At 28.2% G+C, this 17091-nt stretch overlaps 1 long non-coding RNA gene across 1 annotated transcript; it reads right to left on the minus strand.

Moving 5' to 3' along the window:
* Nucleotides 1-7089: 7089 nt before the first annotated feature.
* LOC122271590 (uncharacterized) lies at nucleotides 7090-16873 on the minus strand. Its single transcript, XR_011638009.2, has 3 exons — nucleotides 16423-16873; nucleotides 12609-12716; nucleotides 7090-10743 (listed from the first exon to the last, which is right to left on the minus strand). It is a non-coding gene; the product is annotated as an uncharacterized LOC122271590 (long non-coding RNA).
* Between the last annotated feature and the right edge of the window lie 218 nt (nucleotides 16874-17091).

The raw sequence follows: 17091 nt of genomic DNA on the forward strand, positions 1-17091 counted from the left end.
AAGAGTATGAAACATATTTTTTTCTATCTTAGGTTTCCCTCTTAAAACTATTTACACTTGATGATTTTTGTTTTTGAGAAAAATGTATTCATCCCACACACGTATTTATCTCTTCATTATTTCTAAGTTCCATAATTCCACTCTATAAAATTTAAAACAAAAGCACGTTATGTAAATAGCTTTTTTCGACCAAAATACGTTGTTTCCATAAAAATATGGAAAAAAAAATTAAGATTTAAACTTATTTTCTAAATAAAATTTATTTTGTAATAAAAATTTATTTTACTCAATTCATATTTATTCTTATCCAACAGGGAGGGAGGGGTGCCAAAAACATTTTTGCTTACACCTGAAAATTAGCTCGTACCGGTCCTGAAAATGATTACTCTACAATTAGTGTTAATATCGCAGAGAATAATGGAACTGCTTAATCCATCAATGTCCACAAAAAGTGATCTACATATGAACAATACATAGCTAACAAAAATGGTAGTGTATATTTATCTTCACTTTTTGGTATTTAAAACTTTAGATTAAAAGTTGTTTTGAGATGACTTTCAAATGCACGTGAGGCACAAATATGTTATGAGCATAAACTTCGTTAAGTTCCTTCCACGAACTTTAAATTGATCCTTTAGATAATTTTGTTTAAAAAAAATATCTAATTTTATTAGAATAAATATTTAATTACTTCAAATTCAGGTTTAATTCGCTATGCGGCTCATATTACATTGGTCGAAAATTCGTATAATTAATAAAATGGTTTCCTTTGGTCCTTTTCCCCAAGAGCTTTTTTTCCCGGGTTTATTCGGTGCCGTTTTCGGGTTCTTTTCGGTGTTTTTTTTTTATGTTCTTTTTCTGTTTACAATTTGCTCAAAATGTAGAGTATAGAATAAAAAACGGACCAGCATAGGTAACTTTTGATATAATAATCGGGTCTTCAAGTTCTAGGACTCTATCTTAACTGTTCGAGAAGGTGACCTCAAATATTCTAATTAAATAACGCAGACAATATTTTAAGTTACGAAATTAGACATAAAAACGTACTTTCTCTGAATCTCTCTTTTTTATTTTATAACCGTCGTTGAACAGCCGACCCAATTTCATGGGTTTACGACTACTTACGTAGTTAGATTAGGAGATTAGTAGATAGATTAGTTAGATTAATTTCATAGTTAGATTAGGAGAGCGCACGGTGGGACAAAATCAGAAAAATACGGCCAAAATTAGAAAATTAACTTCAATGTTCAAAAAATTCATCACCCATAGGTTTTTTGGGTCGCTGATTTCAAATAAGAAGGCAAAATTTCAAAAAACAAAATGGCGGATGATTATTGAAAAAATTTTAAATAAATAAATGAAGATTATTTACTAGTAGTTTTTGAGATCTTTGATTACAAATTTGTGGTTAATAATTTTAATAAATAAAGTAATGGATGTAAAATCGCAAATATTTATCAAAACAAATTTAAACTAAATAAATTGAATCAAAATATTTAAGATTGTTAATTACAAATTAGATTATTGAATTTAAAAAAAATAATGAATCTATTTTGTTAGATATAAAAAATTTTGAAAATATTATGACAAAAATAATAATCTCAAGTTTATTTTTATAATTTTTTCATTAGTTTTATCATTATTATAAAAATGACATGAACTGTAAAAATCGATATAGCAAATATTCGCAGCTAATTTTTTTTTAGTTCTTGAGTATATATACCAAACAAATGTACAAATTTTTTTTTCAACTTCGGCAACGTAAGGCTTTTTTTTATAGAGCACCATAAAGTTACAATTTCATTGTACAGGGCAGAAATAGGGAAATGGCTCTGGTATTAATAGTATTTATATAAAATAATGAATTCATATATATCTTAGAAACACATTTATGAATAAATCATGCATAGTTTTAATATTTTTATTTACTATAAGGATTTATCATATTAATAAAAATTTAACTGAAAAATTTAATTTTTTTTATTTCGACTTTGTTTCCCTTTAATTGCTATTTCCATTAATAAACCAAAAAAACAAAATACACCGTCATATTCCTTGGACATTTTACTACAAAAAACCATATTGAAATTTTTTTTCCTTAAAACTTCATTTTTTAAAATTTTTGACAGCGAAAAATGATTTTTGTTCCACAGTGGAGCGGTTCAAAGTTAGGACCCATTAATATTAATTTTATTTCTTGCGTATTTCCCCAGATCTTGAAAACTTTTTAAGAAATTAATATTAATAATTGAGAAATAAGAAGTAATTTAAGAGTTTTTGCTCACAATTATAAAATTTATTTATTTGAAGATAATTTCATGCAAAATATAACTTTTGGTAAATATTTATTATTTTTTATTTCTTTGTTTAATAACAGTCGAAGAAATTTTGAATTACAAAATAGACGATTTTCAACATTATTTTAATGAGTATAATTCTACATGGCAAAATGCATACTTCGGACGAAATCGGTCGTATAGTTCTTGAAATATCTAATTTAAAAAAGTGGTATACTCGATAACTCGATTCTATAAGAAATAATGAAATTCAATTTGATAATAAATTTAAAATGCTTTAAAAGATATTGCGAAATAAATGCTTCCGTGTAGCTCTAGGGACCGAACCCCGAACTCTAGGTTAATAAGTTCTATTTTAACTAGCTTTAAATTTCGTTTATTGTCTGAAAAAAATAAATCTTTATATTATATTTTTAGAATAAGCATACTACTAGTAAAATGTATATCTTAGAGAATTCAGCTCGCATATTGTTTTCTAATGGAGGAGTGTTTGATTGCTATTAATATTATGAATAGGAAAATTCCCCGAAATTTTTTTATACAACTACGAGTGAAGTGTTGTAATGGTGAGTCGCTCTTTGGAACTATTTTGAAGTGAGTGGTTTCTGGTGAATATTAATCACCCGCAACACTGAAGAGTCATTAACACTACATGCGAGTTAGAAATTGATTGACGATTTGTCTGAGGGTCTTTTCCGCAACCTTTTACACTGTATACATAACGCGAAAAGGATTATCTCCTTTAACTGTTTTGGTTTAATATTTATGTTGGGTGATCTCCCCTGAAAGAAGGAAAGAGATTCAACGAGTAATAATAGGTAACAAGCTCTGCTTTGTATATATTTGCGAAAGGAAGAATCACTTTCCTCACTCCAGAGCCGGTTCTTAGTTTCTATTCAAAACAAAGATTTAGACCTTTATAAGGAAAATATTAATGTTTTGGCTTTAAGCTCGGTTAACAGTTAACTTAGCTGCGCACAAAATAAAAATTTGACTAGTTGTCCATTGTACGTGAAAAATTTGCGCATGCGAATTCAGAGATGCTTGTAAAAACCTGATTGGGGAATTCTTTTCACTCCTCCGTAAAATCAAGTTTTCACTCGTGTGCGATATTTTCGTATTGTGAATCGCGTAATAGCGCATCTCAAAAAAAGAAAAAAAAAAAAGAAAAAAAAAAGAAAACATGGAGGATAGTGTTTTCTAAATTAGGCAGTGCTGCAGACTCTTTACCGTCCATATTTCCCAATTACTGTGTCCGTTGTATTTTGAGGTCGTTTAGCTCATCGTCTTAACCACAGCAAATAACGTAAGGACGGTAAATAATGAAGATAGAACGAGTAGTTTATGTAATAATAAATGATGAAGTAAATATGAAATTTTAGAAGTAATAAAAACTTAATATTAGAATAAATCTAGTTATAAAATACTTATTAACTTGTGATGAAATTTGAGAAGTAATAAAAACTTAATAATAGAATAAATCTAGTTATAAAATACTTATTACCTTGTCAACAACATACTAATCGCTAAATCTAAATTATAATTGGCAAAACAAACATTGTCTCTCTTCTCTAACTAAATGCTAACACAAATATATGCACGGTGCACTTTTCGAAACAAGAACAAATAGTAATAAACACGTCAAAAGAAGTCACATCAGGAGTGTCAAAAAAGCGAGTTCTTTCTAAATATAACAACAAATGTCGAGTTTTTTATGTTTTATTTGTTTTAATTTAATTTAGACAATATTGCTTACTGGTAAAACCATTCATATAGTCCATATATTCTTGCCATATTATTATCCTGTTTTTTTTAAAAATTATTATCAATACTAACTACCTTTTTTGTGGATGTCATATAAATGCATTTAACGCAACATGCTTGCCTAATATTCTCCACATTAACGCTTTTATTAAAGTTAAGGGTCACTTTTTGATATATGCTTGTATTTTATAGGGACGTTGCCCGGTATTTCCTGTAGCGACATTTTCCTCATTATTTCTAAATGTATAATATTTGTAGTCACCTCCGAGTGCAAAAAAATAATTATAAATAGATAAATAAATAAATAAATAAATAAATAAATAAATAAATAAATAAGTGAATAAATAAATAAATAAATAAATAAATAAATAAATAAATAAATAAATAAATAAATAAATAAATAAATAAATAAAAGAATTATTTCACCTATTTAAGTGATAAATGCTATAATAATATGAAGTCTGACTACTTACATTAAATGATATGATTCTTTTGTTTTTCATCGTACATCATAGTAATTGGCTTTTTAATTTATAGTGTGTGCCTCTTCAATAAAATAAAATACGATATAAAATTGAAATAAATTAAAAAATTAAAAAAAACAGAGAATTAAAAGGAAACAGTACAGAATGCGCTAAACTAGTAGCATTATTCTTTATTTTGAAATTGAAAATAGGTTCTGTTTACTGTATCTGATGATTTTGGAAAATAAGGACACGCATTCCCTTCATTTTTCCATTTGCAAAAGCAATATAACGCTTCTCTACCTTAGAACGGCAACTTTTGATCGACGATTTTACATTAATAACAGTGCTAGTTTGTAATTCTTGTGATTCTCCTTGCTCGTCTTGTTGGTGTAAATTGCGAAAGAAGTCTAAATCGTCATTAAGGAAAAATTTTTGTGAAAGTATTTAACCGTTATTGGGAACTTTCTCTTGTCAAAGAACTTTTTCATAGCTAAATTCGAAAGCTAGACGTTAAGTTGGGTACTCAAATTTGTATGCCTGAATCATTAAAGCATGCAAATTTAACAAGATATTAGATTGGGAAACGTGATTCATATTTCTAAAACGTTAAATCTTACAAATTTGACTACAAGACTTTAAAGTACGGTACTCTGATTCAAATCACTGAAGCATACAAATTTATAAATTTGATTACGAAGTGTTAGAGTAGAGTACAATTTCGTCTTCAAGACTTTGATATAACTAAATTAAGTTTCTTCACTTTAATCACTGAAAGGTTCAATGTTACCATCTTAGAAAATATTTCAGTGGATGCAGTTGCACGCCAATTAATTAAAAAATTATTTGTACTTATAAAACTCGTTTTTTCTAGTTAAATCTCATGCCAAACTAGTGTTCGTTTAGTAATTAATAAATGATATTTAGTATTTAAGTGAAATGATTGATAAGTATTTTTTAAAAATATATTCAATAAGCACTGCTGTAAAACTAATTTCCAAAATTATTAAATCATTATAAAAATTATAAATTTTTTAAACAGGAAAAATCACTTTCACTGTTTCATTTTTGAATGTATAACGATATGATTTTATTAATAGGACAAAGACGAAACTTATTAGACATTCGCTCTCGCAGTTATAGTTTACAGAAAAGTTTCGATATTTCGTGTAAAAATATTTCTACCAATAGATTTTTTAAAAGTAAAAACGCCTTTTTAGGCAAAAAGAAAAAAGAAATGAAACTCGTAAAAACTTAATAAAAATGGCGGGTTCGGTTTGAAGATCTCCAAGACTTTTTAATTCAAAAATCTTATCATCGATAGACTCTAATAACCATATCATCGATTTATCACAAACACTGAAAGCAAAAATTGTTTTCTCAGTTTTCCTGCACGTAAACTCTGGTGGCAGAGAAACTGTTTTACGGTACTGCAAGAGGCCTTTTCCCACGACATTTCGAATTGGTTGAATTTTCGTTTCCTCGATGCTTCCCCCCTAACTAAAGGTATTATTGATGATAGAGTATGTTTCGAATGCACTATATCTCTTAAAAAAACGGTGAAAATAATGGCGTCGCTTTATAAGATATTGAGAAATGGCTCTTCATAAAGAACTTTAGTGGATTTTTCTTAAAAATATAAAGCAACTAATTAGTGTGGTTTAGTAGATTGAATGCTGCAAATTAAGAGGTTCGTGGTTTTTAAAAACTTCATTTTGTTTGTTGTATGATGCTGAAAATTGTTTTAAACTTAAATTACGCGTGAACAGAGAAATTTATCAAAAATCTGAAAGCAGAATAACATATAAAACATAATTATGTTTAAAAAATTACTGCTTGCAGAATCATGTTGATATAAATTTGTTAGAAGAAAAAAGATTTGTCAGATAAAGTATCTAAAAGATCACGAACTATATTTCTCATATTCTGAGTGGGTCGGGTGTTTCACGTGCTTTGACAGATAATGCCGAGCAGAAAAAATACATGGTTATTTGTTAAGATTTAAAAATGAGACTTAAAAGTATATTTAGAGTTTTGCCATACATTCTCTCTTTGGATATGTTCAGAAGTACTTTCATACTGAAGAGCCAATCAGCTTGGCACTTATGATGAAGCATATGAAATAAAAAAGTTGTATCCAATATCTATGGGAGAAGTAGTTGATGATGATAACCATAATGCTTTAACAATGTGTATTAATCTTTTTTAGATCTGTAAAACAATAATAAATTAAGAACAAAAAAATTTTGAAAATTTTAAAATTGAAACTTAAAGAATAAGAACTTGTATTAAGAAATTGCAAGTTGAAGAAAAATAACAAGTAAATAAATAAATAAATAAAATAAAATAAGATAAAATTAAAAAATATACTTTTATTGCATTAAATATTTAAATATAATATCTCAAATTCAAATTCAATTTATTGTATTCATAAGCTTTTTTTATTTAGTATATTTCTTCACAGTGATTAACATGATATATTTCATATAGTTTATTTAAGGAAGGAAACACATAAACTTTTTTTAAATAAACTTTATTTTAAATAAATAATACTGCACATACAATAATACTGTTTTAAATATTCGTATAGTTCAATTGTAATATTTTTATGTACAGCAATAACAAGAATTGAATACAATATTTTAAATGAGGTTCAAAATAAAGGTGGATCCAAAACTGAGTAAATGTGATACTTAAAATACGAATCAAAAAAGTATGAACATGAAATTCAGTCAAACTAAAAACAGGAATCAAATTATAATACTTTTTTTTTAACCTGTGGTACTTGAAAAACTATTTAGTATATATTATAAATATGAAAAAGATAAATTTTTCTCCGGGAAAAAATTAAAGCGCACCCTTCAAAAAGAACAGTAGCTCATTCTTGGGTCGTTCCCGAGCTAAGGATGGTGTTCTATCGCCTTAATATTTATTTTAAAGATTCTAATAAAATGGGAAGGAAAAATAGTATATACACTGGATTTCCATGTGAGGAAAAAAAAGAAAATGCTGTAAAAAAATCAACAATTTAGTATCGTGATTAATGACAGTGAAGGTGCGATAAAAAGCTTTTATACCAGCCGTAATAAAAATGCTATACAATTTAAATTGACATCTGTTTTGATGGTTTTTCTCTCATTTTATTCGATAGAACTCAAAATAATGATTCATTTGATATTAATAACGATTCTTTTCTTTGCCCCCTAAGGAATTATTTGCAATCCCTAAGTGTATATTTTTTTGCAATTCATTTTTAACACAGACACTGAAGCAGTTTTTGAGAGATATATTGTTTTGTGTTTCGTTTTGCTAAATATGGGTCTTAAAAACACAATAAATTAAATATGATATCAATGTAATAAAATTTTAAAAACATGGTATGTTTAAATTAAAATGTATTGTTTTTAAAGCAAAATAATATGATTTTAGGACACATACTTTGACATAACATAGCACATCCTACTGAAAATAAAAATAATTAAAATGAATGTCTATTAATTTTAATCATTATGATCATATCAATGTGTGAGTTTGCATTTAATTAAAGTTTCCTCTATTTAGCGGCGCTTTTCACAAACATTATTTTCGCAGAAAACCCCTTGATTTTCATTTGAATGGATTTCAGAAAGAAATGGAAAATGTTATAATATAATAATTATATACAACATCTGAAATTAACCATGAAATTAGTTTCTTACAGTATTTTTAAAAAACGTATGGGTAAATCAATATAAATACTTGTATATGAGCTACCAATTTTATCTCTTAATTTCGTCGTCTTTAGATGTACATGGAAGGAAGCACTTGTTTTAGCACATTTAAAAACGCATAATACGATGATATTCTTTATTTAATTCTTCCAAAGAAAGATTCTTTCATGAATAAACCTCAACATCTAGATTAAAAATTTTAAGTAAAAAAACAAGCTCGCAGATATCTAAATTCAGCAAAGTTGAAGGGGTAAAATATCTGAAACAGTCTCATCAGAACAATTCATTTGACAGACAAATTTTACGGCTTTATAAGTTCAACATTTTTAAGTAATTTGCACGTAGTAAAATTAGTTAACATTGCATTATTAATTATACGAAATGCATATATTTTGAATTTTTAGTCATTACGTCTCACAAGTTTTATAGTTTCTGAACTGTTTGTTAATTGTGTGCTTCTCAGTGTCTTAAATAGGGGAGGAATAGAAGTCAATGTCAACGGCATTAAAATGTTGAAGCTTCAAATTTAAACGCAGTGAAATTGTTCTACAGCATTCAAATTTGATGAGTGTATTTTATTTCAATAAAATTTTTTTTGATGCAACTTTGTTGACGTAGGACCAAATAAAATTCCTTAGTTAAAATAAACTTTACTAAGTTTCTATTTTAATATATTCTTAAGAAAGTTCAGATGAATCTTTAAGAGAATATTAACGGTACTTTTCGAAGCTTTTTCAACAAAAAAAAAATAAAGCATATTTAGAGTCACAAAAAGCAATATTTTAAAACTTACCGCCCTTAAGAATTTTTAGGGTTTCAGACTGTACAAGCAGCTAAATTATTTGAAAAGTTATTTAACTTTCTTTTTAAGAACACCCAATTCTCAGTTGTAAATTTTATGATCCCTCTCAATGCAACTTTTTAAAAATACATCACAAATGCTTTGCCTTTTCACAAACTAAGTATTTTCAGCATAACAGGCGCTGACTAAAAGTACTCAAAATCTAATCTTACAGTCTTGAATAATAACTGTTACAAACTCACAACAGTCATTATTTGCTAAAAATATGACATTTAATGTAAGAAAAACAAACAAACTTGGCAGTAACAAACTTTGATCCGAACAAACAGAAGATCGTTTCTGAATACACTTGATATGTTTGCTAAACATGTTTCGAGAAATGTTCTATTTTTACTCTTAAGAAAGATAAATGTTGTATTCTTCAATAGGAACAAATACTTCACGGTGTTAAAAACAGAACTTGCATTTTCAATATTCGTGCTCGACTAACAAATATGCGTCCCAAAACAAACCGACGATTTGAAAAATGAACAAAACAAAATTAGAGATATAAATGCATGGTCCATTGTGCTTAAGAAGCCAGTTATTTATTCTCCGTAAGTATTAAAATTAGTTACAAATTTTATTAACAGATGGCATTGCTGACTGGAAAAACCATAAAACAAAGTTTCGACTGCATTTTTAGATAATTTAAACTGAAATATTTGCACAAGAGTCTTTTGAATTTGTCCACAGACTGCTCTACGTTATTGCTCCAATTGGTGGCTATTTTGAAATCATGGTTTAATAGTTTTTCTTAGTCAGATACGCCGTATGTTTAAAATATTTATTACTAGTTTCAAACTTGGTGAGTAAAATTTTTTTCGTTTTCTCAGCAGAACTATGAATTTAATTGTTTTTTTTTCTTTCAAATCATTGGTAATTTGTGACAGCTGATGTCAGACAGACTAGCAAGCCATATTTTCTAATATTTCAATTTCCTTCTTGACCCTGAAATTCAAAAAAGAGCCTTATTTATAACTATTGATATCTTGGGATTCGTCATTTGCCCAAGTCCGCCACTATTCGGCAAGCTTCTTGAATTTTGTTTATTTACAGAACTAATCACCTTATTCAGTTCCGATTCCACGCTATTCTGGGCCTTTCGATACTTACACATATCGTTACCAGTGAGGATGACCACAACAAGTCCTAAGCCGAGGCAGGTGGGTCCGCTAATAAGAACAGATGTTTCATCAACATGTACAGCAGACGGATGCCGGACTGTCAGTGTGGTAAAAATTAACCCTGCTCCTAGACACACTAAAATTAGCCCACCAATGAACATGCAGTATGCTGTTTTGATTTTGGAGTTGCCTATAGGATGGTACATCGTGGAGATGACTGAGTTCGTTCTTTTCATGTTCACCATGTCCAATGTCCCTGGATCAGCAATAATTTTGCTGATTCTTTAAACACACTTCAACACTCGAATATAGAGTATATTATGTTTCAAGTCGATGATTCTTATTATGATTGATATGACATATATTTTGATATGACATATTGATATGACATATATTTTATCCGAACATGTATTATTTCTCGTCCTGATTTGTGGAAGGGACTTGTTGATTGTGGAAGTATGCGAAAGTAATACCAGTAGGAACATCAATTTGCGACAGAGTAGCACAGAACATATTATTTCCTATCATTTTTCCTTAAATCTAGAAATGCAAAGAAAGAAAAAAGTATTACTGTCTAAAAAAATATGCACATTAAAATTTTTTAAAATTAATTGCATTTATACTTAAGAAAATTGTAATTTGTGCATATGGGACATAGTTCTAGAACTTTAAGTATTTTAAGAGTCACCCAAACGTGGCCAAGACCGTCTTTTTAACAACTCACTCTTTTAAGAGTGATAACTCAAAAATGATCTGTTTTGAAAATAAAATTCAATTAAAGAAAAAAAATAAGACAAAAATCTAGACAGTCATGAGACAATCAGCTGAAAATCAGTTTAGTAAGCCAGTTTTTTTCTTTTCACCAATCTTTAAAATTTGTCGAAAGTTTTGTTGAGAGATCGAGCTACTGACTGAAAAAACAATAAAGCAATGGTTTCGCCTGTATGTTAGATAATTTAAAGTGAAATATTTGCATGAGTAGTTTTGTTCTCATATTGTACCACGTTGTTGCTATAAATGATGGTTAGTTAGGATAAATCGTTATAAAAATTTTTTAAGGTTAGCAGCTCAATTCGTGGATGAACTGTGCAATGAATTATGAAGCTAAGTAGGAAAAGGTTTTCTCTTTTTCAAAATGCAGCAAATCGTTCACTTTCATATTTTTCCGTTTTCTACAATTTATTTTTAAACCATCATTTTTGAGACTCACGTAATATTGATATCTCACGTAACTTTGAATTCTTATTAGATGACGTGGAGAGCAACTGAGCTGGTACCCCTCATTCTAAATTTTCTCACTACACAAACCGACCATTTCACAGGGGTCCAAAATACAGGGTTCCCTAGAATTTTAATATTGAATCTTTTTTCACTAAACTATGTTGCACGTTTTGAGACTAAAATATTTATATGATGGACAAAGACACATATGGCGAAATTTGAATTATTAGGCTAAAGGAATTTTTTTAAATATGTGCGAGTGGATGAAAAGTTCATTTTAAGTCATTTTAACTGCATTTAGCACTTTATAATAAAAATGATTTCATTTGGGAATAAAGATGCAGTAAGGAAATTAGATTCATGTAAATTTTTGCCTAATTTAATAGCAGATAAATATTTAATTATTTGAGTCCCTTGAGCTATGTTTCGTGATCAAAATATGGAGAAATACACTAAAAAATATCTTACAATATGTAAAAAGGCTAAAAATTAAGAAAAAACAACTATGCAATAATTAAAAAAAAATTGGATTTATAAAATAAATTTGTTTCAAACATAATATTTTATCACTTTAATAAGTTTGCTAACTTCTAAGTTACATATTTTTAAGTAAAAAAAATCATATTTTCTGCCATCATTTACAGCGAGGGTCTCAATAGGCCAAAAAGCCTTGATTGAGCACGCGTGTGTATTTATACGCGTGTGTTTTTATCAATAATCAATAAATCAAGAGAATAAATAGAAAGTTTTTTGGATATACGTCAAAACACTAGATTATCTTTTCTAAAAATCTTTCATAAAGGAAAACTTATCCAGTGCTATTACTTGTAAAGGATATTATCAAATATTAATATAATCAAAACTCTAGTCGGTTTTTATTTTATTTTCAATAACCTGGAAAATATTTAATAGGGATTTTTTTAGAATGCCACTTTTGTCCCTTTTGGGTAGAAAAATTGTTTTTGAAGGTGCTTATTGAAACTTTAATAATATATGAGAATTACAGTAATATTATTAGCAAAAAATTATAAATTTACTCTAAAAATATCACTGTAATTTAAACTAAATTGTTGTCAGTTATGCTCCCCCCGCCCACTTTTGAGAATCAAAGTGTAACCTCAGTGATCAAAATAAAACAAATCAAGGCGTTTTTGAAAAGTAAAGATCAAATGCCACATACTCACTTGAAAATGCTTTAATTGGCTAAATGTAGAATGCGCAGAAAAGTAAACGGACCAGATCGTTTTTGTTGCAAACGGGGTCACGGAAACATTACATTTGTTGTGTAGTATCTGTGAATTGAAAATATTGCATTTGAGGAAACGAACTGACATAAAGATGACGTCACAAATCAAGCTGTTTTCGGCAATAATATTAGATTTTTTCTTCAGTTATATATTTTGTAAACAGCAGTTCTATACTACCTTGAAATATTTATAAGCGCTAAATTATTTATTCCTAATATCCATAAATACATCATCTCTTGCAATATGGATGAGCAAATCTTTTTATTATGTATCCCTTTTATTTTAAATGTTCATAACTATCAATTGTTTCGAAATGATAAATCGAAGTTATTTCTATTGTTCTGTTAGACAATAGAAAATACATTATTCATAGGATAATAATAAAAGAACTAAAATTTTAGAAACAGCAAATAATTAAATCAATGCTTTCAAATGGAGTACAAATTGTTACGAGGACTTTTGCCAGATAATATACTAGGTAAATTCTTATATATTTGTTTCAACTGCATTATTCATATTTTCTCCGTTTTTATAATAAGGACTGATATTTTTAGTGTCATAATATAATCTGCAGTTTTATTTTATTCATAGAGTTTTTGAGTTTATAGAATAAAAAAGGTATTTTCTCACTTTGTATTATCCATTCATATTCAAGTCACAGTTTGTTCCATATTTCGTAAATTAATATTTAATGTTGCGAAATCAACAGGAAAATTACTGAAAAAAATCACTAATTTTTTTTTAAACCACGGTTATACCTTTAGTAAGAAGGAAAAAATGTAGCATGTTAAGCATATTATTTTTAAATCATTTTAAAATAACTAAATTTAGATGTTGAGAGGAATTGCTCAAAGAGTTTTCAAGACATAAAAGTTCAATTTTTTAAACTTTATAATTTAAAAATTTTGAAACAGAATTTGATCAAATGCTTGAAAATTATAAATTTCATAATATGTTTTTTAAAAAATTGAAAATTATGTAAAAATATGAAGATATTATAGAGCAATTTACTAAATTATCAAGTTAAATAAAAAAATATATGTAACAACAAATTTTTTTTCTCCATTTGGAACAGTTTAAGGATAAGCAAGTTTTACAATCCACTAAAATAATTCTTAAAATACGGAAAACTAAGAGTATTCTCTAATAAAGACTGATGACAGCTTTCCTGATTGGTAACACTCAGTAACGGTCTGTTAAAACGAAGACATACAATAGCAGATGTCTGTGTGCAATTGACATCATTGATGAGACTGAAGGTTAATTTTAATAGTAAGCTCTCAAGAAAGGAAATAATGGGTCATAATCAATAAAATTCACATCGTTTTGAAGTATGCTACTCGATTTCTGCAAAAGGAGCAGAAGATTTTTCTTTTTTGTATAGTTTAAGATTATTGCGCCTGTGGTTGGCTAAATATGTTTATTTTTATAAAGATTAAGGGCTACGATTGTATGAAGGAAATAAGGTGAAATGAAATGTAGTTTTCACATTTCTTTATTGATAATAGAGCTTTCGAAAAATCTCTTCTTTTTTGTGCCTTTGTCTATAATTGTTCGCTTGAAAAGTGGAAAAATGTATTTTCTTAAAATTTGTCGCGATAGTAGAAAGTTAATAATTCTTTTTTAAAAAAATAAATTTTTTGTATCTTTTGCAAAAGTTCTGTAATGGTGACTCGGAAACATGTCATAATATGCTAAGAGTTTAACTTTCTATTTTCTAGAATATGATTACTCCTATATTGAGAGGGGAAAATATGAATTCTCCGAAAAAAAGGTACTTACTATGCAGAGCATATACTTTTTTGACACTGATTTTTTACTTTAGACATTTTTAAAACTTTTTTTTTGTTACTCCAAATCCATCCAACTTTAGATTGATGGGTATCAGCTTGTTTGGGAAGTAAAGGCAGTCGGTGCTATCATGCCACTATCCTGCGATTAATCACGATTAGCACCATGACCCCTGGTTGATAATAGGCTGTTGCAGGAATTCTTTTTTTGTACTGTACGTTCAGTACATTTTATGCTATTTTATTATTAGAGTTGAATCACAAAGCGGGAGTGACACATGAACTCTCAAGCCTTGTGATAAGCTCTCTTTTGGAAATTTCTTCAATATAGCGAAATTGCATTTATATCACAAAAAGAGGAAAATTTCCCGCAGATTGATTTCAAGAGGGTTGCAATCCCCTAATGAGAATATTTTGAGTCAGCAATTCGAAATCGGAACAAGGAACCATGTCCGGGATTTGAAACTGAATTGATCTAATAACGATATTTTCTTAAGAGCAGAAGTTTAGATATTAAACAGAAAATTAGTTTTTTAATTTGTCTTCTTTGAAAAAAAAAAGTTATCTAAACTTAATTAACTTTTTTTCAGTTCATTTTAATTATTTCATGGAGAAGGATAAATTTTAATTTTTAAAATTTTTTGCATATAGTTATAGAGTCTTTCTGTTACTCATCATGGCATTTATATAGGGTATTTTTTTACATGTTGGTCATGGCATCCACTAAACGTAAGTAATAAAATCAAACTTTTCATAAAACTGTCACTTCAATCGATTATCTTACTTTTCCTTTAATTTTTCATTGTCATTAAACCCTCCGACACCTGAGTGTACATATATCCAATTTTTACAAAGACTTTCCAAAGGCATACAGCAGAATTTTTAAAAATATTATTGTAAATATATGTAGCAAAAGGGTACCAAATATTGTCCAATATAGTGAAAGCTGGAGGATATTACATACTGTAAGAAGATTTTTAATTTATATTTAATAATTTTAAATTGTTTAGACATTAATTTTCAGTCGTGCATACTCATATAATCATCTTCATTCAATGGTTTTCAGATAGATGACTATTTGACTTAACTGTGCTAAAAATAAAACGAACAGTTTGATAATTTTTTTACCTAAATGTGAAATCACTTCACGCACTACCAACACACAGCACTGCGTCTATGCTCTGCATGGAGTATATATCAGTAGATAAAGATGTGATCAGAGAGATGAGAATTATTTATTAATTATTATTCATTAATTATTATTTATTGAACAGAAATTTTAATTAATCAATGGTAAGGGATGGAGGGAATTAAAATACTAGACTTATTAGTTACGTTTTTAATGTTTTTTTTAGGTTATCCTAATTACGGAGGAATCAGATTAGTTATCTTATTCCTAAGAACTGTATTTTTATTAATTGATATTTTCAACGGCGATGGTTTTCTTTAGATGACATTAAACTGCGAGTGCACAGTCATGATGAGCAGTTTTGATCTTACATTTAATTGTGAAAATAATTTTCAAACATGCGCATGCTTTCGAAAATTCTGAAAATGAAAAAAGCAAAATAATAGTGTTGTTACCGTGTTGTTACCCTTTGTAGTCAACCTAGATGAATTATTAAAACGATTGTCCTTAAAAAAAAGGAAGAAAAAAAAACTTAGCGACACAGGAGTTTCATTATTAACAATTTTGTTTTGCAGCTATTCGATAGTTCCATCTATCTTGTAATATAAATTTTTATATTTGGATCTGAAGTCAAATCACAGTGCGTCGTCAAAGCTAAAGTAATAGCTAACAGAAAGAAAGTTCTACTTCATTTTAAACTGTATTACAGTTTTTAAAATTATATTGCGCTTGGTTTCAAATAGTAATCACACTTTTTTCGTATACGTACTTTTTATATCATGGCAATTTTGAAAGTCAGATAATAATGGATTAAGAAAAATAGTGTGCTTACCTTTCAAAGGTAAGAATTTAAATATCCTATTATCAAAATTTCAACAATTAGTTTCTAAATTTCAGAGACCTTACTTGACTTTTAGATTCTTAACATGTAAATGGCCTCATGTTCGATTTTGTATCACTCCCGGCCAAAGCGGAAAGGGGAAAACTGGGGAATTGAACGCGGTCACTATGGTTACTCCTTCAATGGTCGAGCATTATTTGCTTAACATTTACGTAGGTAGAGAAAAAACACCTGCTGTCTAGTGCACGTCACATCAATTTTTATGTTCTTAGTAAGAAGTATCGATAATGAATACGACATGAAAAATATCTTGACATTATTCGTTTTTTGGCTTTTTCCATTTCCCCTGACCTAGAACCATAATAAATTGTATTTTTTATCTCACCTTTTGGAAATGGGAGATGTTTTTACTTTTGAGTTGCATTTTTAATTCTTTTCCTTTTTTTTTTACTCTGCGAAACATCATTATTACGGATATGAATAATTCATATTGAATTACGTTTAAATAAAATATTTCCTGTGTCAGAAGTCGTATACGGTACATAAGATGGACTGTTCTTTGGTTACAAAGTTAATTTTAAAATCTTTCGCATCAATAAATATATAATATTTCAGAAACATAGGTAACATACAGTAAGTTTCAACTTTCGGACATATTGA

Source organism: Parasteatoda tepidariorum, chromosome 9 (assembly GCF_982258835.1).
Source record: "Parasteatoda tepidariorum strain Cologne lab strain chromosome 9, Ptep-v5.0, whole genome shotgun sequence".
NCBI classification, from domain to species: domain Eukaryota; kingdom Metazoa; phylum Arthropoda; class Arachnida; order Araneae; family Theridiidae; genus Parasteatoda; species Parasteatoda tepidariorum.